Raw genomic sequence first — 15,670 nt, 5'->3', positions numbered from 1 at the left:
GCCATGCCAGTGGTTGTATTCTTGGTTATGAGTTATATACAGAAGCTGTGCAGAGAGCAGCATCCAAATCTCTAAATTAATGATAATCATACCCAAAATAAACAGACTAATTAACTATAATGAAAACACAACTACTGTTCAATGGTCCCGATTGCATAGTTTATTTAGTAAAATACAAGCTTAGAAATTTCTTTAAATGAGAGAAGTAATGGCTGTTAATACTAAATCTTCCTTTTTTCCATTAAAGGCCTCTAGCATATTAATTACATCATCAGCCCATTTATTGATTTTAATGCCTTGCAGTTTGCTAAAAATGAAATTCACTCTACTTGCTTTAGGATTCCTTGAGATTTAATACATATATGATTTGGGACTAGAGAAGTTCCACTGGCCAGTTTTAATTAAAAAATACAATACAATGAAAAATAAAACTCTAGGTTCACCAAATTACTTTTTGTTCAGTAGGGGGAAAAATCCAGATAAATCAGACCTTCTTGCATTTACTTTACTAATGAGGAAATACAATCCAAGCCAAATAAATCTCTTTGCTGAGATGGCAATTTGTTAGTGCTGGAAGTTTTATTTCTTATTGATTAGGTAATAGATATAAAGAGACTCATTACTCTTGAGTGCTCTGGCTTGAAGAATGTTAATATGGGACAGCTTCAGTGATTTTGAATAATCTAGGAGTCCACTTACTAAGGACATCCATGTTTTATTTTGTTGTTATTTGTTTTTACTATAAACCTTCTTCTTCTTCTTCAAAAAAGGAAGCAAGTGCATTAGACAGGTGACAGAATTTTCAATTTATTTTTAAAAATCCAGTTCAACAGTAGAAAGCACATTGAAAAATGTTTTTTGTTCTAATCATTTAAATTCCTCAAACTTGGTGTTTGGATTTTTTTCTCAAAAGGCACAGCATGTTAGATGACCGAATCTTAAAGCTTTGAAAACAGTAAGATTTTCAGGTTCATCTTTGTGTGAGCAGCAGTCCTCAGAATCTGAAGTAATGTTTACCCATACACTGTAGGAACTATTTCTGAACCCTTCCTAAAGTGACATTTTGAGGAACATTTCTATTTTTTGTTGTTTGGCAGAGTACGTGACAGAGACCAAAAAGTATTAGTCATTCTTATTTTTATTGTGCTACGTGATTCAGTGGTTTGACACAGAGCTATCTTTGGCACCATTTGAAGAGTTCTGACTCCACTCAGAGGTTTAACAGGACTTCAGAGAAGCCAAATTAGCTAGACCTGCTGCTGCTGCTGCTGCTAAGTGCTTCATTCAGTGTGTTTTCCAGTAGAATCCCATCGTATTACTGTAGGAAATAGACATGACCAGCTGTGGGTTTCAGAGGTGACCAGCCAAGGGCACTGACCTCAGCCATTATGATTTAAAAACCCGTTACTATCAATTTATCCAAGCATCCTCAGGCTGGGAGAGGGGCTAGAATATGGGCGTAGGGGCCAGAGCCTCTAACTGGGCAAGAGTTCTAGCTTAGGTGCATAATAACTTCTTTATCTGTAGAGATGTGCTTACGCTCTTTGAACTCCAGTTTCTTCAAAGCAAAGATGATGGTTTTGTGGTAAGGAGAAGCCACAATAGGTAGAAACCAACTGAGAGAATGCCCAACATATAGAAGGTGCTCAATAAAGAAAAGCAGGGTGGTAGCAATGCACAGGGAGAAGGCAATGGCACGCCACTCCAGTACTCTTGCCTGGAAAATCCCATGGATGGAGGAGCCTGGTAGGCTGCAGTCCATGGGGTCTCGAAGAGTCAGACATGACTGAGCGACTTCACTTTTACTTTTCACTTTCATGCACTGGAGAAGGAAGTGGCAACCCACTCCAGTGTTCTTGCCTGGAGAATCCCAGGAATGGCAGAGCCTGGTGGGCTGCCATCTATGGGGTCACACAGAGTCAGACACGACTGAAGTGACTTAGCAGTAGCAGCAATGCAGTGTAAAGAACCTTGAAATCGACTTTAAGTTTTTTTTAATAATTTTATTTATGTATTTTTGGCTGTGATGGGTCTTCATTGCTGTGCGGGCTTTTCTCTAGTTGCAGCAAGTAGGGGCCACTCGCTAGTTGTGGTGTGCAGACTTCTCATTGAGGTGGCTTCTCTTGCTGCAGAATATGGGCTTCTAGAGCTCACGGGCTTCAGTAGTTGTGGCTCCCAGGCTCTAGGGCATAGCTTCAGTAGTTGTGGCACACGGGCCTAGTTGCTCCGTGGAATGAGGGCTCTTCCTGGACCAGGGATTGAACTCTTGTCTCCTGCATTGGCAGGCAGATTCTTTACCACTGAACCACCAGGGAAGCCCTCAACTTTAATTTAGAAAGATAAATCTGATTCTTAGAGTTGAATAGAGTCTAGAGGTGGAGGGTAGATCCTAGAAGCAGAAAGGATTTTCCACTGGAGTCTGAAAGAGTAGGACAGTAAGCTGACCCAAAAGGCTGATTTACAAAGCAAAACGCTAATTTGCTTATTTGTGATAAGGTCATTGTGATATTTAAACATACTCCAGGTGATAATGGGGCTTTCTAGGTGGCACAATTGGTAAATAATCTTCTTGCCAATGCAGAAGACAAAAGAGAGACAGGTTTGATCCCTGGGTCGGCAAGATCCTCTGAAGTAGGAAATGGTAACCCTCTCCAGTATTCTTGCCTGGGAAATCCTACAGACAGAGGAGCCTGGTGGGCTACAGTCCAGGCTATCGCAGAAGAGTCAGACATGACTGAGCATGCACACACACACACACACACACACACACATGCACACACACACATGTGATATTGATATTCCCAACCTTTTCTAGAAATCAGTCACACAAATTAATATATGGGGACCCGCTATGGTGTTAGTCATTTTCCAACTTCAGTTGGAAAATTGCATGGTCATTCAGTGTCTTTGTGAAGAGAAACAAGGATTGTATTTCACTGAACAGGTCAATAAATTCTGTATTTCTCGAGAGTCTAAAAGGCACTCTGATGTTACTGGCATGGGCATTTGATGGAAGTGTAACAGAGCAAATGATTGTTTAAAAAAGTAGTGAAAGATGGACAGGCCTTTAGGAACTGGGTAATTGACATTCATTTTGCATCAGTTTTATTTTCCAGGTGAGTCTGTGTCAAGGGCCCACTCTCCCAGCTTGGACCCCAGACTGACAAATCTATCTTTTCCTCCCCTCAGAGTTAACTAGATCAATTGTTATGACCTGCTGGCATCTTGCACTTGTCTCTCTTGATCTGTGTAAAATTGTGAGGCAAGTATTCTTTCTGGATGTAATAGATCTGTTACTCTCGATAATTACCTTGGCTTTAGCACTGAGCTCCCCTGTACCTTCCCCTCATACTTGGTCACAGTTGGAAATACACACATTGGCATTGTTTTTTACATGTGGTCCAGGGACTACCAGTTTCAGAAACTTTTGACCTGCCTGTTGAAAATACCGATTTGGGAGTTTAAGTCAGACCTTTAGAATATCCTGGGAACTTCTATCTCATTCACTGTTGGTGGTGGTGAGGGAAGGGCCCCTAGAGTCCTTCCCTTCCTCTGTGGTCAGAAAAAGCTCTGAAAGTCCCTGGGCACCCACTGTATGCTGGTGTTGGAATTTTCATGGGAAAGAGCAGTGCTCTTTCCATCTGGGCTTGGCTCTCTGTCTGAAGATGAGTCTCCCACGTGGCACATGCAGTAAATGGGGCTGTATGTCCATCTCCATTCAATGAGCAGAAGAATCTGAAAACACAACTGATCCAAGAAAGAGGAAGGAGGGGAATCCATAGGCTTACAACTGGCCTAACTCAGTATACAGGGTTGGGACGTTAGACAGGGTCTGGGTACTCAAACCAGAGAGTCATAACAATGAGATATTTGCTGAAAAGCAGTTTCTACACCCCTTTACATGGGCTTCCCAGGTGGCACTAGTGATAAAGAATCTTCCTGCCAAAATACAGGAGACATAAGAGAAGTGAGTTCAATCCCTGGGTCGAGAAGATCCCCTGGAGAAGGGCATGACAACCCACTCCTGTGTTCTTGCCTGGAGAATCCCATGGATAGAGGAGCCTGCCGGGCAACAGTGCCTAGAGTCACACAGAGTCATACATGACTGAAGAGACTTGGCATGCATGAACACACACCTTTACACTCTTAAAAATTATTGAGAACTCCCAAAGCTTTTATTTATGTTCAATATATCAATGTTTGCTGTATTAGAAATCAAAACTGAAGAAGCTTAAAGGTATTAATACATCAAAACCCCCAAGTTATTACATTAACACAACTAGCATATTTTTACCTGAAACTATGTATTTTTCAAAATAAAATAGTGAGAAAGATGTTATTGTACATTTTTACAAATATCTTTAATGTTTGGCTCAATATAAGACAATTCTTATGTCTGATTTTACAAACTATCTGTTGAAATATGTTGTTTTATTTGAAGTATATAAAGAAAATGTGACCTCACTTAGACATGTAGTTCAAAAGGGAGAAATATTTTAATAGCTTTTAAAGATAATTGTCAATATTCTTTTTTGATACAATACCAAAAGTTAACAAGTGGTAGTTTTTGAAGCTTGGTTGTGATATGTTATATCAAACCATATTAAGGTACTCTGCCACATGTCTATCAGTAGATGAATGGATAAGAAAGCTGTGGTACATATACACAATGGAGTATTACTCAGCCATTAAAAAGAATCCATTTGAATCAGTTCTAATGAGGTGGATGAAACTGGAGCCTATTATACAGAGTGAAGTAAGCCAGAAAGAAAAACCCCAATACAGTATACTGACGCATATATATGGAATTTAGAAAGATGGCAACGGTAACCCTGTATGGGAAACAGCAAAAGAGACACAGATGTATAGAACAGTCTTTTGGACTCTGTGGGAAAGGGAGAGGGTGGGATGATTTAGGAGAATAGCATTGAAACATGTATAATATCATATAAGAAACGAATCGCCAGTCCAGGTTCAATGCAGGATACAGGATGCTTGGGGCTGGTGCACTGGGATGACCCAGAGGGATGGTACGGGGAGGGAGGTGAGAGGGGGGTTCAGGATGGGGAACACGTGTACACCCATGGCGGATTCATGTTGAAGTATGGCAAAACCAATACAATATTGTAAAGTAAAACAAAACAAAACAAAACACCTATAATGAATCTTGTACCCATGTATGATTTCTTAACTTTACATGTGATATTTGGAAAATACTAATTCACCTTAGGATACCAATATTCCAAATGTTGGCATATTTTATTTTACATATGACACATTTCATATTGTGTCAACATTTGGAGGACAAAATTGCTGCGTTAGTTTCCCAAGATACCATAACAGAGTATCACAAACTGAGTGAATTAAACACAGAAACTTATTATCTGATAGGTCTGGAGGCTAGAAGTCAGAAATTCCTCTGAAACCTATACGGGAATCTTGCCTTGCCTTTCTGCCTCTGGTGGTATGCTGGCAATCTTTCATCATTCCAATCATTCCGGTCATATGTCTTCCAGATGTCCTCTCTGTGTATTTTCATGTTATCTTCCCTCCATGTATCTCAGTCTCTGGGTCTAAAGTCCCCCTTTTTATAAAGACGCCAGTCTTATTGGACTAAATGGCCTCATTTAAACTTGATTTTTAATATTTCTGTAAAGATACTATTTCCAAACAAAGCCACATTCTGAGGTCCTGGAGGTAAGGACTTCAACCTACCTTTTTTGAGAGATGCCCTTCAAGCCATAATACCTACAATCATTAGCATCACCACTGAACTCAGTCCCAAAAGTCTGCAGTTATCATGAAGTGGCCAAGCCCATCTTGGTGAATGCCAGTGCTCCAGAATTCTAATTTTTCTTTGGCAGCTTACATTCTGTCTTTGGCAACAAATAATCTCAGTTGTTTTCCTTGAAGTGACAGGCTCACTTTGTTCATTTTTGAGAAAATGTCTGCCAAATACCTCAGTTTCAATAACCACAGTTTGTCAGTTCTTTTTTTCAGATAAAAATGGTGCCTCGTGACAAAGGAGCCTGTTCAGCTTGCAACTCAATTACTTTTCCCTGTGACATCCTTCATGAGTCAGGCTCCTGATGAAAAACTCGTATGTGATTTTTTTCAGGCCTAACCAGAGGCCGTTGTAAAGGCTTTGCCTAGCAGGCTCATGGGGGCTCCTGCCCTGCCCACACCACCCTTTAGTCAACAGGCAGTCACTGGACCCTGAGCAGAGTTGTGTCGAGAACTCATGTTCCCCTGTCTCTCATGCTTTTTGAACGATATTTCCTTTTTTAGCCCAGGTGCCTTCATTTCTAGGTCTCTTTTCTCTGAGGCCTTGGGCAGAGGTCTTCCTCAGGTGCCTGTACTTATAGGGGAGGAGGAGAAACCCTTGGAGACACTCCCCTCCCTGCTCTGACTCAGTACCAGTACTTTTCCACTCACAGCCTCACCCTGAGCCCTCTTTCCTGCTGGTCCACCTGACTGGTGAGCCTTTCCACAGGAAAAGCAGAACAGGGGGAGTTGGTGTTTCCTTCTGGCTTAGGCTCTTGCTTACACCGTCTCTCGGTAAGTGGTTAACTCTTTCATTTTTGGCTTGTTGCTTTGATGCGCTATTCTGACACATGACAGCTCGGTTCCCTCTGTCTCCCAGGTCAGCTCAGCTCCAGACACTCGAAGGGCATCTCCTTGCAATTAGTATTGTTACTGAAAATGGAGTTCCAGTTGCTCACTGGTCAAAAGCCAATAAAGAGGCCAGATTGGTGGAAAGGAAAGTTTGCTTTATTTTGAATGTGTGCAACTGGGGGGTGGTGTGCAGGGTGGTCCAAAGGCCAAGTCTTCCCACCTCCCTTGACAGTCAGAGGGCAAGAACTTTATAGGTTGAGGGAAGGGGCTACATGCAGAAACCACATAGTCAGCTCTGACAGTCATCTTGAAATTGATCATTGGTGGTCTCACCAGCATCATCTTGGTTGTTTTAGGTACAGTTAATCTTCCATTCCAGAGTTGATTTGTTACCATTTCTTGCGGCCAGTTCTCAGAAATGTGGCAGTTTATGTCATGGCTACAGTCTGATCATCATGTCATTAACTTCTTCCACTTGGTGGGGCTTACAGTATCTATAAGACAGCTTACAGGATATGGCTCAAAATCCTATCTATAGCCTTTGCTGTTGTTATTGTTGTTGTTATTTTAGTTGCTAAGTCATGTCTGACTCTTCTGCAAGCCCATGGACTGTAGCCCGCCAAGCTCCTCTGTCTATGAGATTTTCCAGACAAGAATACTGAAGTGGGTTGCCATTTCCTTCTCCAGGGGATCTTCCCAACCTAGGGATTTAACCCACATCTCCTGCATTGGCAGGTGAGTTCTTTACCACTAAGCCACTAGGGAAGCCTCTACAGGCCTTGAGGAGAAACTAAAGGTCATTGACTTTGTTTAATGATTAAACTATTATTATTTGGTCTCCTTTGACTGTTTCCTTTGTTTCTGCATGTTCTAGGGTCTCTGATTAAACTTACTCTTCGGCTAAAGTTTTCCACAGACCAAAGGCAGGCACAGGACATGAGGAGCAAGGACCGTAGGGTCCTGCTCCGTTTCTTCATCATACTTTGGGAGGTAGCAAGAGTTCTCTATGGGTGCCTCTCATTGAGTCATCTAGAATATTAAAACGCTGTGTACTCATGATTGAGCATAATCATATTTTAATATTTTTGACTTCACAATCAAGGGCATTCTTACAGGAACATGGCCTTTTCCATTTTCATTGCAAGTGAAAACTACAGTGTTGGCTGGTCTGGTTTGCTGCCCCTGCCTTGATTAGTTCTGAGGCAGTGGTAGCTTTACCAACTGTTGCTCTGTATCACCAGTGCAGATAACATGGTGAAAGACAAACTACTAGTGTTACTAGAAAACAGTTTTGACCTTGAGGACCCACTGAATCCTTTCAAGGACTCCCAAGAGCTCTGTACCAGACTTTGAGAACTACTCTAGTGTGAGTATATTCTCTGAATGACACATTGTTCTTAGTAACCCAGAAGCATAGTCTTAACAGAAGCTGTTGGGAGATTTAAGGATTGGGAAATTCAAGATCTCAGCTGGCCTTCCATCTCATATCTGATAAATTACCAGACTAAGTGAGTATATATGTGCTCTTCAATTTCAACTGTGAAAGCTACATGTATTCAAGTGCATGATCAAAATCGCTAAACCAAGGGAGGGTCTGGTATGGATTTGTTTTCCTTGTGTGCTCAGTCTCTCAGTTGTGTCCGACCCTTCAATACCCTATGGATTGTACCCCCCAGGCTCCTCTCTCCATGGGATTTCCCAGGCAAGAATACTGCAGTGAGTTGCCATTTCCTTCTCTAGGAGATCTTCCCAACCCAGGGATTGAACCCACATCTCCTGCATTGGCAAGCAGATTCTTTACCACTGAACCACCCAGGAAGCCCCTTGTTTTCCTTGAGCCAACCCCCGCCCCCCAAAAGAGGACTAATATATCCTTTTTCTTGTGAACCAAGTTCCATGTAGAGAGCACATAGCATCTTCTACAGGGAAGAAACTCTAGTGAGGATCTCGTACTGATAAGTTGAAGGATGCAGGTTTTACCTAAAGACAATGCAGAATCTTTCAGGGATCTCAGATGGCAGCTGAGTATTTCCAAAATCCTTGGAAACCCGTGATGACAGTTGTAGCTAGGGAGCCACAATAAATGTGTACAATAAATAAAGGCCTGACAAAGAAATGGAATTTTAGTCTTGCATTAACATTTGTATAGTCATTCAACTTGCTTCTTTACAATCCTCCAGGAGTGTTCAAGATGATATTTGTATTTAACTGAGAATACAACACAGAGCCCTGTTCATTCCAGCTCTGATTGTCTTTCAACTTCATCTTTTCTGGGTTCCTGGCTTGGCTTCCCATATGCCAGCATCCAGATTAGGACAAGTCACATTCTCTCGAATTCCTGCATCATTACCTATCTGGTCCTTCTGACCGTGACAGCTTTCTTCCATTTCCTTGACCTCCTCAATTGGCCAAAATCTGAGTCAGCCTTCAGGACTCAGCTCACCAAAAATCTTTCTGGTGCCTGATATTTTGACTATCTTAGACATTTGACATTCCGACTTTTCCAACACCAACAACTAATTTTCTCATTCTCTGTACACCAACTGTGTGTCCTACAATTCAGTTCAGTTTGATCAGGAAGACACTGCCTGGAGTATCAGCTCCCACAAGTTTAAGGGTTCAATTCCACCGACTGCCCCCAATTGAGAGACCGGTTTTAAACCTTGGGCTTACATCCTTCTGACTGAGCAGCTGTCAACTGGCGATTCCCTCCATTTCAATAAGTTGCTAAAATAGTTCACAGAACTTACAAAGGTGCTTAACTTACATTTCCTGGTGTATTATAGAGAATACAAGTGAACAGCCAGATAAAGAGACATCTCCATCCAGAGGGATGGAATGGGGAGGGAGGAGGGAGGAGGGTTCAGGATGGGGAACACATGTATACCTGTGGCGGATTCATTTTGATATTTGGCAAAACTAATACAATTATGTAAAGTTTAAAAATAAAATAAAATTTAAAAAAAAAAGCAGGAAAAAAAAAAAAGAGAGACATCTCGGACAAGTTCTGGATGTGTCCTGAGCAAGTTCTGGATGTGTCCTCTGTCTCTGTGGATTTGGAGTGTGCCATCCTCTCAACACCTAGGTGTGTTTGCCAACTCTGTAGCTCTCTGAGCACCATTGTGTAGTATTATATATATATATATATATATATAGTAGGTTTTGTTACATAGTCATGGTTGATTAAATTATTACCCACTGGCAATTAAGTCAATATTCAGTCCCTGTCACCTCCCTAGATGCTGGGGCCTGAAAGTTTTAACCTCCTTAAAGATCAAGGCTTGGTCTTTTGGTGATTAGCCAAAGGCTACCTTAGGGCCTGCCAAGAGTCAAAAAGATACTTCTACCACCCTTATTACTCCGGAAATTCCAAGGGTTTTAGAGACTGTACCAGAAACCAGGGACAAAGACCAAGTACCTTTCTATGATAACAAAACCCCTAGAAGCCAAAGCATTTAACCTCTTCTGTATCTGTCATTAAATCCCTGACTCAATCCATCCCCATGTTTCCCTATCTCAGATCAGGGCTTAGGGGTGGGGTGACATTTAGACCTGGGATGAAGCTCAAGGATATGATGAAGGAGTCTATGGCATACATTTTTGATAATTTTGTAAATTAATTTTGGACTAAAAAATATCCATATTTTTCTTAGTCACATCTATATGTTCTGCTTTATAGCCTAGTATCAGAGGCTGGCTTAGTAATCGTGTTATTAGACTCATCCTGGGATACTTCTGTGGCAGCACTTACTATCAATACACTGTATCTTAATTGTTCACTTATTTGTTTATTCCACTGGGTTTGAAGTAGGAAGTCTTCCCTTTCAATTTCCCCCCAATCTAGGAATAATTCACATTCCCTACCTTGTGTCCTATCCTCTGGTCTATTTAGAAATCTATTATAGTATCCATAGTAGATTGTGGTAGTTAACTTATTTACAAGTTTCAAGATTTGGTTGCTGGATCATAAGCCAGTTGATTATTTGGACCTCTGTTTATTGACCTAATGTTCCCAGTACTTGACATTGTGTCAACATTTGTTGAATGTTAGAATCCACAAATTGTCTGCTTCTTTAATGTCATCACCCCAACTTGTCTTAACAAGCTACACTAAAGTAGCTCCCTACATATGTTTTACACCTGCATTCCGGTAACATAACTCCCATCCTTGCCTCTTGGGCACACGGACTACTACCTTTTCAAACTCTGTCTTAACTCTGTGCTTCTTGCTTGCCTCATCACTAATTCACTGTTTCACCATATTATTCATTCAGCTCAAAGCATCAATTGCCTACTACCACACCTGAAACAGAAGCTCACCCGAATGGGCTTTTCTGCATTGATCTCTGCTGTGGGTATCTCCAATACTGAAAGTCTTAGAGAATCTGTACATTTGGGCAGCATTTATGAAATCTGAAATAAATACACAACTACATCCACCTGGAACATCCACAAGCTATTCTGTGTATAATTATATCATTTTCCTTGTCTCTCTAATAGTATTGAAGATTAGGAATAAATTAAAAAAACATCTACGGAGAAGGCAATGGCGCCCCACTCCAGTACTCTTGCCTGGAAAATCCCATGGACGGAGGACCCTGGTAGGCTGCAGTCCATGGGATCGCTAAGAGTCGGACACGACTGAGCTACGGCACTTTCACTTTTCACTTTCATGCATTGGAGAAGTAAATGGCAACCCATTCCAGTGTTCTTGCCTGGAGAATCCCAGGGATTGGGGAGCCTGGTGGGCTGCCATCTATGGGGTCACACAGAGTCGGACACGTCTGAAGTGACTTAGCAGCAGCAGCAGCAGCAAAAAACATCTAAAGGTAATATAACAGCCACAGTGTATCTTTGATTAAAATATTGAATGTATAAAATAATCATTGCATCTCATCATATCAAGTTCAGTTCAGTTCAGTTGCTCAGTCGTGTCATCATATCAAAGTTAATTATAAAGTCAAAGGTAGCATTGACTATAAGATTATGTCTAAGCAACATGAATGGATAATTTTTTTCTTCAGTGAGACTTGCTCATTTTTGTTCCTTCAATATTTATCTGTTGCATCCCAGATGTTGTTTTAGCAATCAAACATTTTTCTTGCCCTCCTGGAGTTCACAGTATGGATGGCTAAACATACTATGTATAAAACTCATTATATACAGTGCAATAATGGCCACAATATTTATTCATGTATTCACTCAAAATATATTGTTTGAACCTGTAGTATGTGCCAAAACCTGTCATGATTTTAATGAATTATGATTTTTCTACTTAGAAGTTATGTGGGCTTTAAATATTTGATTAGTCATCCCTGTTAAATGTCTTCATTCATTTTTATTAATAGCTTCAAAAATAATAAAAAATTCACTGAAATGGTGAAGTCTTAGTAAATAATAATGAGTTTAAAAGATGGGTTATATTTCATTAAGAGAAATTTTAGCTATTCATACATTTTATAACTGGGGAAATGGTCACACTGCAGAATTTTAATTCTGCTGTCTAAAAGGGGACCATAATAACATTGTCTTTGAGTCCTAGAAAAAGAAAATTATTTTAAGTGGATCCTTTGAAATGTGAAAAAAAAAAAAGTGGTTTACTTGTTTAAATGAGTTATTATTGCAGTGGACTTCAGAAGAGTTAGCTAGTCTGACATTAGGAGAAACACTTCCCTGGTGGCTCAGACGGGAAGATGTCTACCCGCAATGCGGGAGACCTGGGTTCAATCCCTGGTCAGGAAGATCCCCTGGAGAAGGAAATGGCACCCCACTCCAGTACTCTTGCCTGGAAAATCCCATGGATGGAGGAGCCTGGTAGGCTACAGTCCATGGAGTCACAAAGAGTTGGACACGACTGAGCGACTTCACTTTCACTTAAATTACTTAATTATCCAATAAAGATTATAATTTGCCGTGCTCTCAGCATGAAAGTATTTGAGTGGCACAAACAAAATTAAGGATGATTTCAAGTCAGGTGAAGATTGTGCATGGGTATGGCTATGAACTGTTATTTCTTATAGAACAAGATAAAAAAGGAGCTTAGTATCTTTTTGATGTATATACTTACTTCCTGCATCAAAACAGTGTTCTGGTAGGAAAATAATGGCTATTTTTGCTTCTAGTAACAAAGGACAGCTTTAAAATAGAGAAGTGTAAATTGGCTTGATAACTCAGAATCAAAAAGATATTACCTTTACCTAAGATATCCAGAGGCTCAGAACTGGAAACCTGGAAGCTTTTGCTAGCATTGTCTGGTGAAGCTAGAAGCATCTGAGCCTTAAAGCAGGGGAGACATCTAATGGTATTTCTCACTGCTGCTGCTAAGTCACTTCAGTAGTGTCCGACTCTGTGCGACCCCATAGACGGCAGCCCACCAGCTTCCCCGTCCCTGGGATTCTCCAGGCAAGAACACTGGAGTGGGTTGCCATTTCCTTCTCCAATGCATGAAAGTGACAAGTGAAAGTGAAGTCGTTCAGTCGTGTCCGACCCTCAGCGACCCCATGGACCGCAGCCTCCCAGGCTCCTCCATCCATGGGATTTTCCAGGCAAGAGTACTGGAGTGGGGTGCCATTTCTCACTACAGACCAAGAGAAAAAGAGTAAGTCACACATCATGTGAAATATTTATTTTTAATTAAATAAGTTATTGGAAAATTGAAACCTCTCAATTTGAAGCCATAAGATTTGTGAGAGTACCATATTCAGGAAGATGATTTCCTAGACATGTAAGAAAATAGACCACTACTTCTATTGTGTTAGTCACTTAGGCTTGTCCTACTCTTTGTGACCCCATGGACGGTAGCCTGCCAGGCTCCTCTGTCCATGGGATTTCTCAGGCAAGAATACTGGAGTGGGTTGCCATGCCCTCCTCCAGTGGATCTTCCCAACCCAGAGATCGAACTCGCATCTCCTGCATTGCAGGCAGATTCTTTACCATCAGAGTCACCAGGGAAACATCAAGCATTTTGACCTACTTGATTGCAGAAACCAAAGAATAGAGTTGCTTTTTAATGCTTTTGGATTTATGCATAATATTATATTCATTTCTGCCTTCTTAGCTGCTTCAGTTTCATTGCCTCTGGGTATATTAACTGAAAAGATTAAAAACATAAATTATCATAACTAATAAAATGATTCCACAGGCAGTGTAAGAGAAAAACTATATTTTTTTAGGGATGTGGTTTATACTGACCATGCTAATTACTACTCTGTCCAAAATTGCATTTTCCTTCGGTGGGCATATATTTTGTAGCATAAGGAAAATAGAAACTTAAGTCTTTGTCCTAACCCACTATTTAATTATTCATAGCCATCATGATAGCTTTTATATTTTTATTTTCCCAGTTATTTGAATCAGGATTTAAATAGATTATATTTTGGGGATTGGTTGACATTTATCTCTAGACTTTCCTGTAGTCTGGATTGTATATATTATGTCCTTGTAGAATTATTTTAACATATTGCTCTGTATTGTGAATTTCCTATAAATTAAAGGTAACTCTAGAGGTTTGAGCAGATTCTGGTTGAATTGCCTTGCCAAGACAGTGAATTCTCCCATCAGGAATTACTAATGTCTGGCTATTTCTCTTTTGGTGATGTCAGTAATCATTAATACTTGCTGCCTAAGTCCAACTGGGGGCTTAGAAAATGGTGCCATTCAAGAAATATCAAACTATAATTTTTTCTGATCTTTTTTACTTGGAATACTTTTACGCAAATTTATTCTTGTCCTCCTTTATTTGGTTTTGCCCAGCAGTATAGTTCCATAGCATGCACAGAATAAATGCTTGGTGTGTTCCCTTTACCTTTCAATGTTCAAGATAATGAATTGATTTTTCATCATTCTCCAAAGGTGACTGGTTAGGGTTTTGTTTTTGTTTTAACCCCTTTATGAACTCATGAACTTAACCATACTTGTTTTCTCCATTCACAGTAACTATTATTTTTAAAGCTAAACATAACCCATATTTAGCCAGTTTGCACCTTGTTAAGCTGAACCCTAAGTTCTATTGACATGACTTTAGTATCTGTTTATAGCTTCCTTGTTAACTGACACAGCAAGATGATTCAGATTTATATTTTGCCTACTGCAAATTTGGAATTAGCATATCTCTAAGGATGTTTTCTTTTAGTGAGGGATGTACTTGGAGACCGCAATCTGGGTGCTAAAGATGTTCATTGCTACTGGGTTCATCATTGTTTTCAACTGTTTTAACTAATAAAGTGAAGAAATACATACACACACAAAACTATACATACAAGTGTGCTACTGCTGCTATGTTGCTTCAGTCGTGTCTGACTCCGTGCGACCCCATAGACGGCAGCCCACCAGGCTCCCCTGTCCCTGGGATTCTCCAGGCAAGAACACTGGAGTGGGTTGTCATTTCCTTCTCCAATTCATGAAAGTGAAAAGTGAAAGTGAAGTCGCTCAGTCATGTCTGACTCTTAGCAACCCCATGGACTGTAGCCTACCAGATTCCTCCATCCATGGGATTTTCCAGGCAAGAGTAGTGGAGTGGGTTGCCATTGCCTTCTCTGATATACAAGTGTAGATAGATATTAACATGAACAAGTAAGTATAAGTAATCATGAATTCTATTGATATTTAATTCAATATCAGGACTACAGTGTGTTTTTTTTTAATTTTATTTTATTTTTAAACTTTACATAATTGTATTAGTTTTGCCAAATATCAAAATGAATCCACCACAGGTATACATGTGTTCCCCATCCTGAACCCTCCTCCCTCCTCTGTCCCCATACCATCCCTCTGGGTCGTCCCAGTGCACCAGCCCCAAGCATCCAGTATCGTGCATCGAACCTGGACTGGCAACTCGTTTCATACATGATATTTTACATGTTTCAATGCCATTCTCCCAAATCTTCCCACCCTCTCCCTCTCCCACAGAGTCCATAAGACTGTTCTATACATCAGTGTCTCTTTTGCTGTCTCGTACATAGGGTTATTGTTACCATCTTTCTAAATTCCATATATATGCGTTAGTATACTGTATCGGTGTTTTTCTTTCTGGCTTACTTCACTCTGTATAATAGGC

Source organism: Bubalus bubalis, chromosome 22 (genome assembly GCF_019923935.1).
Source record: "Bubalus bubalis isolate 160015118507 breed Murrah chromosome 22, NDDB_SH_1, whole genome shotgun sequence".
In the NCBI taxonomy this organism is placed as follows: Eukaryota; Metazoa; Chordata; class Mammalia; order Artiodactyla; family Bovidae; genus Bubalus; species Bubalus bubalis.
This window is presented reverse-complemented; position numbering follows the sequence as displayed.